The following is a 9,279-nucleotide window of genomic DNA, read 5'->3' as shown; positions in this document are numbered from 1 at the left end:
TAGTGTGTGGACTTCCTTTTTTTTTTTTTTTTTAATATTTATTTATTTATTTGAAAACCAGAGTTACAAAGAGGTCTTCCATCTGATGGTTCAGCCCCCCAATTGGCCACAATGACCGGAGCTGCACCGATCCGAAGCCAGGAGCCAGGAGCTTCTTCCAGGTCTTCCACGCGGGTGCAGGGGTCCAAGGACTTGGGCCATCCTCCACTGCTTTCCCAGGCCTTAGTAGAGAGCTGGATTGGAAAAGGAGCAGCCGGGACTCAACCCAGCACCTATATGGGATGCCAGAGCTTCAGGCCAGGGCATTAACCTGCTGCACCACAGTGCCAGCCTCTGTGGACTTCCATAAAGTGGGTTTCATGATAGGTTTGGGTATCATGATGACTTTCTTCTGAAAAGCTTGGTATTATGCCCTGGCATTATGCCTGTATTTATATTGCTTTCAACTTAACAAGTGTGTCTGATCTCTTCTATTCTACAGGCTTATAAAGAACAAGGCCCATATCTTTTACTTCCTGGATGCCATTAGCACATAGGACAGGGTAAGTAATTTAAGTGCTTAGTAAATAGGTTACAAATTAATCCCATGGCAGTCCTCTACTTTGGCAGAGTGATCAGAAATGTCCTCTTGCTGTCCTAAATGTGTCCCTTGGGTGGGGTAGGGGGGTGGCATTTAGCCTAGTGGTTAACACACCCACACCCCACATCTCACATCCCACATCCCACATCAGAGAACATGGCTTTGATACCCAGCTCCAGTTCCTGATTCCAGATCCCTGTCAGTGCAGATCCTGAGAGGCAGCAATGATTGTTCAAGCAGGTAGGTTCCTGCCACCTGTATGGGAGACCTGGATTGCATTCCTGGATCCTGATTTTTGCCCAGCCTAGTTCTGGCCACTACAGGCATTTGGGAAGTGAATCAGTGGATGAGAGATTTCTCTGTCTTTCTCTTTCTGTCACTCAAATAAATAAAAATTTTTTAAAATATGAAGCATCAGGGATGGTGCTGTGGTATAGGTAAAGCCATCGCCTGCAGTGCTGGCATCCCACATGGGTGCCGGTTTGAGACCTGGCTGTTCCACTTCCGATCCAGCTCTCTGCTAACGGCCTGTGAAAGCAGTGGAAGATGGCCCAAGTCCTTGGGCCCCTGCACCCACATGGGAGACCCAGATGGAGTTCCAGGCTCCCGACTTCGACGCCCAGCCCTGGCTGTGCAGTCATTTGGGGAACCAGTGGATGGAAAATCGATCTCTCCCCCCCCCTTCTCTCTCTCTCTAAATCTGCCTTTCAAATAAATACATAAAATCTTGAAGAAAAAAAAAAAGAATCCTTTGGGAAAGGGTTGAAATGGTGGTATGGCCCTTGACCTACAACCAATAACGCTTCTGAATTCTGTGTGATCTCCATACAAACACACCCATGCCTATGTATTACCTGGAAAGGTCCCACATACATGCTTCCAGCATGTTTTCTAGAGCCCGAATGCTAGGTTGATGGGTGGATTTAGAGGTTAGCAGTGTCCCCAAGAGAGGGAGAAAGCGGCTACCACCAGGCAGGATTCTCTGCCCTCTAGCATCCAGCAGGAAGCAGACACCCCACTTACCTAGGGTTATCAGGGTGTGGCTAGTTTATTACTTTCATTCAAATAGTTTTTACAAGGTAGTAAGCAAAGTCCACAACATTTTATAGCCACTGAGAAAGTCCAACACCCATGTTAAAGAACGAAACTTCCTGTAAAGATGAACACCAAACTACAGGCTCCTTTAGGAGTTAATCAGAAGTTGGAAAGATAAGAATAAATAATTTTTTAAAAGATTTACTTATTTTACTTGACAGTCAGAGTTACCGAGAAGCCGAGACAGAGACAGAGAGAGAGAGAGAGAGAAAGAGATCTTCTATCCACTGGTTCACTCCCCCAGATGGCCACAAAGACTGGAGCTGGGCTGATCCAAAGCCAGGAGCCAGGAGCTTCTTCTGGGTCTCCCACATGGGTGCAGGGGCCCAAGGACTTGGGCCATCTTCTACTGTTTTCTTAGGCCATAGCAGAGAGCTGGATTGGAAGTGAACCAGGACTTGAACCAGTGCCCATATGGGATGCTGGCACTGTAGGTGGCAGTTATACCCACTACACCACAGTGCCAGCCCCAGTAAGTATTAAAAAAAAAAAAGGTTATGATAAACCTTTGTGGGGCTGGCATTGTGGCGCAGTGAGCTAAGCTGCTGGCTGCAATGCAGGCATCCCATACCAGGGCTTCGGTTCAAGTCCCAGCTGCTCCACTTCCTTTCCTGTCCCCTATTAATGCACCTGGGAAGCAGTGCAAGATGGCCCAAGTGCTTGGGTCCCTGCCACCCACTTGGCAGGCCTGGCTTCCCTGGCTGTTGCAGCCATTTGGAGAGTGAACCAACAGATGAAAGACTGATCTCTTTCTCTATCATTCTGCCTTTCAAATAAATAAAAACATCTTTTTAAGAAGAAAACCTTTGTTTGCAAGACTTCTCTATAGGCTCCTGGAAGTTCCCTTTGTTTTTGCAAATAGGGAACCAACAAAGGAATGACTTCCCCTCCCTGCCCACACCCCGTCCACATGCTCCCTTTCCTTCTTCTTTCACTTCCTGCTATTAATTCGCTGCAGCCATTCTTACTCTTGCTCATCCTCAGTGACTGCCGTAGGAGGGGACAGCCAGGACTCCAGGGGACACCACGCAGCTGGCACATCCTGAGTCAGCGGGCATGTGATGTGTGTTGCACACGCCCTGGCTGGCCTACGGGTTCGAGAACTCATCCTGAGCAGAAGTCCGAGCCATAGTAAGGTTGTGACGTGGAATGCATTCTTTGTCGCACATCTTGATTTTCTAGGAACATGGTAGGAGTTGGGAAAGTTCCAGACAGGAAAATAATCTAAGTGTGTATTTTTTCTTTCTTGTTTCGTTTTCCTGTGTTACAAGCAGCCAATTCATTCCTTCTTATCAGGCTGCATGAGAACCCTGGGAGACAGCTTTGTCCGCCCCTGTCTAGTTATCAGACATTCTTGGTTGCTTCAGACTAACCTTAAACAAGAATACCACCACGTCTGAAAAAAGCTCTCTGGCTTCCTCAAGGCTGTGGCACATACTGTAAATGACCCCTCATAAAGACCCACCCCTCCCTGTCCTGATAAGGCAAAGGCCAAGGTCCGTCTCTGTTTGCCACACTCCGTTTCCTTCTATCTACGCCGGAACACAATCTCTAGAACCCACTGTTTCCTCTCTCAGCTAGCTCAAAGAACTTTGTCTTATTAGTGTTGAGAGGTTAAGTTATACACAAAGTGGATGCCCAGTAAATACTTATTGATGAGCATGACTCAACTGTCCCAGTCGTCATTGAGCTAAGGGCAGTCACCCATAACCCCTAGGTTACCAGGTTTTCCCAGAGAGGGCACTTCTGCTCCTCTCTACAAAGGTTGCCCCCATCGTATTCTGCAGGGAAACAAGTCACACCATTTAGGCCGGCCGTGTCCCGTCTCCCAGACAGAGCCTCTCAGGCTGGTACCAATGTGCTTTACATTTCCACTTGCCCCAGACACTGCCAGAAGAACAAGCCTTCGAGGTCATCCACCAGCAATGTGGGTGTTGTGTGTCCACCGCCTAATCTCCTTGAGCTTCCCTCCCCTCCTAAACTCTCCCATGGGCCTTTTGCAGCAGATCTGTCACCATCCAAGGCCTCCTTGTCTTTCTTTCTCTCAAAAGTGTGTTGATTTGTTTATTTGAAAGGCAGAGTTAGAGAGAGAGGGAGAGATCTTCCATCCACTGGTTCATTCTCCAAATGACTGCAATAACCAGGGCTGGGCCAGGCCGAAGCCAGGAGCTTCATCTAGTTCTCCTACATAGGCGCAGGGCCCTGAGCACTTGGGCCATCTTCTGCTGCTTTCCCAGGTGTGTTAGCAGGAAGCTGGATCAGTCAGGACTCAAATTGGAACCTATTTGAGCGGCATTGCAGCTACCGGCTTAACCTGCTATGCCATGATGCCAACCCCACCCTCTTCTTTCAATGTTTCCTCCACCTCCTTTTGAAAAATGAGCCCAGCTTTCCTGAGGACCCCACCTCCTAAGTAGTGCTCTCAGGTGGAAGCTGTTTGTACTACCCCGTCCCCCATCACAGGTCCCTCTGGGCCAAGCAAGGAACGTAACAGGTTTCCTGCTTGCCATTTGCAAACTATTTCTTCACTTTCCTCCTTCAAACCCTCTGTGCCCTTGAACCCCTGCTGTCATCTCCTATCTTCCAGCTCACTTACTCCACCACTGCCACAGTCACAGGTCCTCAACTTTGGCTTGACCACCACTGCTGTCTCCCCTCCTGTCGTGACTTCCAACTGTGCCTGGCACTTTCACCCCACTTTTGCAGACACCTTCGACTGCGGTCTTGTCCTTCGCTCCTCTATCATATTGACCCAGACTATCCCATTCTGATTGAATGCCGTTCTTTACCTTCTGGGAGCCTGAACCCAAGCAGCTGGCTGCCGCGGGAGAAAATCACAGTGTTGTCAAACAATTTCTCCTTGAATTCTTGATGCTAAAGTGACATTGATTCATGGTTCTTTGCTTCTCTTGCAATAGAAATTGACGAGAGGCCAACATGCAACCCAGACATGGCTTATTGTGGATGCCTGCTTAAACACAAGGGAGACAACTTGTAGAAAGGAGTTCCACCTGTTGTCGAGTGGTCCCCGACTAGGCTTGGTCCAGGTTCTTAGCTCCACACAGAAGGAATTTGAGGAGAAGACGTAGATAGTACACAGTCAAGATATAGGTGTGGGCAAGCTTAAGAGAGAATGAACTACGATCAACAAGGTTCTGAGCCATCATTTTACAGGATTTCGAGGCATAGTGGGGTGGTGTCTGGGGCAATACTTAACTGAGTATTCAAAGAGGGCAGTGCTTGGGTAGGGCTTGCGTGCCACCCATTTCTGTGCCCTGTTTTGGAAATATTGAAGGTGTCGGGGCACAGGGTGCATGATGGGAGTAGACATGCTGGCCCTGGTTATTTCATTATAATGATATAATAATGAACGACGCAGGGACACAATCTGCAGCCATGTTGCATATTTTTAGCCGGTGCTGGTTCTAAGCAGTAACACCCTGGCAGCTGAGGTCTTCCAGAAGGGAATGGGGCTCGGGTGGAGCCCAAAGGGCTGCAGCACACCTGGGTGGCCGTGCAGGTGCTAGCGTACCTCAGTTCCTTTTGGCTAGCTATCTCCCTATTCACACCAGACCAGCTGGCTCAATGAAAAGAGCTGGAGTTCTTACCTGGGTGGGAGATGTGGTGACACCCCCTCAGCACAGAGCACTTCAGTCTGCATCTGGCCTGGAGTTCTGCACAGCCACTGGTGCTTTTACTGCACGCAATATGCTCAAAATGGCAGTGGTGCTTGTGGCCACCACCCCAGGAAGGTCACATTAGGCTGCTCAGTTCTTACGTACAGGCAATGGGGGGTATCTTTGGGGGCTGGCATGATAAGGTAGTAGCTTAAGCTTCCGCCTGCAGCGCCACCATCCCATATGGGCACCAGTTTAAGTCCTGACTGCTGCACTTCCAATCCAGTTCCCTGCTAATGGCCTAGGAAAGCAGTAGAATGCTTGGGCCCCTGTATCCTAGCAGGAGATCCAGAGGAAGCTCCTGGCTCCTGGTTTCAGATTGGCCCAGCTCCAGCCACTGCAGCCATTTGGGGAGTGAACCAGAGGATGGAAGATCTTTCTCTCTCTCTCTGTGTCTCTCCCTCTCTCTCTAACTGCTTCTCAAATAAATAAATAACTCTTAAAAAAAAAAAAAAAACAGGGGGTGTTTTGTGGTTAAGGTATGGACATTTTCTGCACTCAATTCATTTGGAGCTCGCTGATGTGACCTGTGGTCCCACACATGCAGTTCAGTAGGGGTTTGATTTTATGAGTCCCGCTACTAATCTGTCTTGCAACCTCAAATGAGTACTTCACACTGTTTGACAATGCTATCAATTTCCCCAAGAAAGATGCCAGCTTTGTGGTGCCATGTTTAAGCCATGTTGTGATACTAACTTCCCATATAGAGTGTCAGACAACTTGTTGCTCAATTTCAATCCAGTTTCCTCCTGATGGGCCTGGGAAAGGCAGTGGAAGATAGTCAAAATATTTGGACCCTTGCCACCTATGTGGGAGACCTGGATGGAATTCTTGGTTCCTGGCTTTGGCCTGGCTCAAACTGGGCTGTTGTGGCCATTTGGGAGTGAAATAGTGGGTAGAAGATGTCTCTCTCTGTTTCTCCAACTGCCTTTCAAATAAATAAATGATCTCTCTCTCTCTCTCTCTCTCTCTCTCTCTCTTTCGTTTCCCAGGGCTACCTGCAACACCAGCAACCATATGGGCACCAGTTAAAGTCCCAGCAGCTCCAGCTTGGTGCCTGGGAAAGCAGCAGAAGATGGCCCAAGTGCTTGGGCTTCTGCCACCCACATGGAAGGCCTGGAAGAAGCTCCTGAATTCAGACCAACCCAGCTCCAGCAATTATAGCCTTTTGGGGAATGAACCAGTGGATGGAAGATCTCTCCATCTCTGTTTCTCTCTCTCTCTCTGTAACTCTGCCTTTTTTTTTTTTTTTTTTTTTTTTTTTTTTTTTTTTTTTTTTTACAGGCAGAGTGGACAGTGAGAGAGAAAGACAGAGAGAAAGGTCTTCCTTTGCCATTGGTTCACCCTCCAATGGCCGCCGTGGCCGGAGCACCGCGCTGATCCGAAGCCAGGAGCCAGGTACATATCCTGGTCTCCCATGGGGTGCAGGCCCAAGCACTTGGGCCATCCTCCACTGCACTCCCTGGCCACAGCAGAGGGCTGGCCTGGAAGAGGGGCAACCGGGACAGAATCCGGCACCCTGACCGGGACTAGAACCCGGTTTGCCGGTGCCACAAGGCGGAGGATTAGCCTAGTGAGCTGCGGCGCTGGCCTCTGCCTTTCAAATAAATAAATAACTCTTTTAAATAAAAGTTTCCCAAAAAGCTTACTTTGCTACTTTAAAATCTCTATTACTCATTTTTTCCTTTTTTTCTAAAAGACTTGGGGTGAATGCTTGGCACAGCAGTTCATATCTCATATTGGAATATTTGGTTTGGGTTCCAGTTCATTTGCTTCTGATCCAGTTTCCTACTAACGTACATCCTGGGAGGCAGCAAGTGATGCCTAAAGTACTTGGGTTCCTGCCACCCATGTGGGAGACCTGGATGGAGTCCAGGCTCCTGACTTCAGCCCGGCCCACCCTTGGGTATTTCGAGCATCTGGGGATTGAATTAGTAGATGCATGATCTATCTCTGTCTCTGTCTCTCTCAAATAATAAATACAAAAATAAATAAAAGTGATAAAAAGCTACTAGAACTAATAATGAATTTAGCAAGGTTGGAGATAGGAAGTCAAGATAAATAAATTCTCTTTGTATATTCTTGCAATGAACAAATGGAAAATGAATTTACAATAAGCCATAAAACATTGATTAAATCTAACAAAATAATGGTAAGGCTTTTACCTTTAAAACTGTGAAACATTTTTGGGAGATCTAAGCTTTCGGCTCCTCTGGTCTGTGGTGGAGGAGCGCACAGCCATAGTGCCCAGTCAGCATGGCAGGATCCTGAAGCCACACTTCCACAGGGACTGGCAGCGGCGCGTGGCCACCTGATTCAACCAGTCGGTGCACAGGATCCGCAGGTGCAAGGCTGGCAAGCCCGAGCTCGTCGCATCGCCCCGCGGGCCGCACTGGGGCCCATCGGGCGCATCAGGACCGTGAGGTACCACACGAAGGGGCGCGCCGGCCGCGGCTTCAGCCTGGAGGAGGTGAGGGTGGCCGGTATCCGTAAGAAGGTGGCGCGGACCATCGGCACCTCTGTGGACCCGAGGCGGCGGGACAGGTGCGCCTGCAGGCCAACGTGCCGCGGCTGAAGGAGCTCCGCTCCAACCTCGTCCTCTGCCCCCGGAAGCCCTCGGCCCCCAAGAAGGGCGACGGCTCTGCTGAAGAACTGAAGTTGGCCACCTAGCTGGCGGGACCAGTTGTGCCCCTCCGGAACGTCTACAAGAAGGAGAAAGCCAGAGTCACTGCAGAGGGGGAGAAGAACCTCGAGGCTTTGGCCAGTCTCCGCATGGCCTGTGCCAATGCCTGGCTCTTTGGCATGCGGGCAGAAAGAGCCAAAGAAGCTGCAGACCAGTATGTTGAAAAGAAAAAATAAGGCCTTGCTGGGGACATACACAATAAATCCACAGTCTGCCCGGGGAAAACAAAGGATTTAAATAAATGGAGAGAGATCATGAACATTAACTAGAAAAATCAATATTGTTAAAATGTCAATTTTCCCTGAATTGATCAGTGGATCCAATGTGATTTCAAATTCAAGAAGGCCTTTTTTGGTAAACATTGACAAATGATGCCAAATTTATATGGAAAAACAAAGGACCGAAACCAGCCAAAACAACTTTGAAAAAGAACTGCAAGTTTAAAGAACTTCTACTATTCGATCATTTTTTGAGATTTATTTATTAATTTTGAATGTCAGAGCTATATATTGAGAGGTCTTCCATCTGCTGATTCACTTTCCAGATGGCTGCAACAGCCAGCACTGGGCCTCCCACACAGGTGCAGGGGCCCAAGGACTCAGACCATCTTCCACTGCTTTCCCAGGCCATAGCAGAGAGCTGGATTGGAAGTGGAGCAGCCAGGACTTGAACTAGTATCCATATAGGATGCTAGCACTGCGAGCGATTTGTTAACCCACTCTGTCATAGCACTAGCCCTGACAGATGAATATTTTGAAAATATTTTCACCCAGCTTTTAGGTTATCTCTTAACTCCATTGATTGTTTTCTTTCCTGTGCAGAAGATTTTTATATTGATATAAAACTATTTGTGAATTTTTGCCTGTGTCCTTGGGGTTATATCCAAAAATTTTTGCCCAGATCAATGTCCTGAAATATTTCCCCTATATTTTCTTCTAGTAGTTTCATAGTTTTGGGTCTTACATTTAAGTCTTCTACCCATTTAAAGTTGATTTTTGTACCTGGTTTTATAGATTCATTCTTCTGCATATGGACATCCAGTTTTCCTAGTACCATTCATTGGAGAAACTGCCCTTTCTTCAATGTGTGTTCTTGGTTCCTTTGTTGAAAATCAATCAGCTGAAAATGCACACATTTATTTCCGGGCTCACTATTCCGTTCCATGGATCTGTGTCTTTTTTCCTACCACTACCTTGCAGCTTTGGTTATTGTAACTTTCTAATATGTTTTGAAGTCAGGTATTG

The 9,279-nt window shown here is 47.9% G+C and overlaps 1 pseudogene; it reads left to right on the top strand.

Moving 5' to 3' along the window:
- Positions 1-804: 804 nt before the first annotated feature.
- Positions 805-8,211, top strand: LOC100346353 (large ribosomal subunit protein eL13 pseudogene; annotated as a pseudogene).
- The last annotated feature ends 1,068 nt before the right edge of the window (positions 8,212-9,279 follow it).

This window comes from Oryctolagus cuniculus, chromosome 2, assembly GCF_964237555.1.
Source record: "Oryctolagus cuniculus chromosome 2, mOryCun1.1, whole genome shotgun sequence".
Lineage (NCBI taxonomy): Eukaryota > Metazoa > Chordata > Mammalia > Lagomorpha > Leporidae > Oryctolagus > Oryctolagus cuniculus.
This window is presented reverse-complemented; position numbering and strand designations above follow the sequence as displayed.